We start from the raw sequence: 1,435 nt of genomic DNA, 5'->3' as shown, positions 1-1,435 counted from the left end.
GTTTGGCTGCCGACAGGCCACGAGTCGCCCCGGGGTGAGTATTGGGCGGTGGGGCCCGCCAAGTTGGGAGTGGATTTGGCCTATTTATTACGATCGCGCCCTCGTGCGTGGTGGGCGGTTGGATGTGCCACTTGGAGACATGGCCACTGTAGAAAAAGTGATGCTCGTCCGAACTACATAAAACTACATAATTCACCGATTAAGTTTGATATTAATTACTTAAATTATATAAAAATATTTAATTATAAGGTCCACTAAGATAAATTAATAATATTAGCCCAGTTAGCTTATTGTAGGCGTTTCTTTACAATCAAGATTATAGATCATCTGGTCTCCTAAAAATGTGTAAGTTATTATTATTATTTTGCAAATGTCTTTCGCATCTACATCAGCATGCAAGTAAAAATATAATGTTTATTTGAAAATAAAAATTCATTGCTGAAAGTGTAATATGAAGATGATGTGATAAAATAGGATTAATTAGTAAATACAGTTAAAATCATTTTATTAAATTTGATTATTATTTTCCTCTCATTTATTTGACTTCACCACTTATTTAGGAGAAGCAAATGATTGTTTTCATACAAGTGAAATGTGAAAGTGAGAAAGTAATTTGGTTTTAACATTTTACGTGTTTGTTCATGTAAGTGGTTACGAAAGTGAAATGCAATTTTGATTTTTCCTAAAGAGTGATGAAGTCGCATGAAAGTGATAAAATTGATTACCAATTTAATTTAAATAAATAATTTTAATTATATTTACTAATTAATTCAATTTTATCACATTATCTCCACATTACACTCTGAACAATAATTTTATTTTTTTTTAAATGTATTTCACTTATATGCTGACATGGATGTAAAACTCATTTGCAGAAAAAAATAGTAATTTACACGTTTTTAATTCAGTTATCGAATTGTCAGACACCCCAAAAGTCAAAATTGCATTAGATCATACGTGATAATTTTCTTACATTTCACTTTCATAACGAACTATTATGGAAATAATCATCTAAAAAAATTTTAAAATAAGTCACTTTCTTACTATCATGCATACAACACTGCCTAAACCCAATAGGAAGATACATAATGAAAACAATTTGTGCTTAGTACTAAGCACATCACAAATTTTATGTTTAGTATCAAGTTTCAACATTTTTTTCGTACACACACTCATACATTACATACATACATTAATATCAATTATTAGAAAGACAGACCTTTTATTAATAAGGGGTCCACTAACGAACAGAAGTAGCTATATCAAATTTAGTGATAGATGTATTGATAGATGTGTTTGGTTCGTAAGGTTTTAATCTGAACCAGCCAAATTGACACTCCTCTCAATTCTTTAGACGCAGATTCTGATTCTTTCTTTTCATTGGCCCACACTTGTCTTTTCCCCCTTTATTGGGGTATTATTTCCATTTCGTTGG

General features: G+C 31.0%; 1 pseudogene; it reads right to left on the bottom strand.

Moving 5' to 3' along the window:
• LOC109848201 overlaps positions 1-1,054 on the bottom strand; it is a 15,785-nt pseudogene extending 14,731 nt beyond the window's left edge.

This window comes from Asparagus officinalis, chromosome 7 (genome assembly GCF_001876935.1).
Source record: "Asparagus officinalis chromosome 7, Aspof.V1, whole genome shotgun sequence".
NCBI classification, from domain to species: domain Eukaryota; kingdom Viridiplantae; phylum Streptophyta; class Magnoliopsida; order Asparagales; family Asparagaceae; genus Asparagus; species Asparagus officinalis.
Note: the sequence above shows the minus strand (reverse complement) of the source record. Positions and strands in the feature narration are given on the sequence as shown.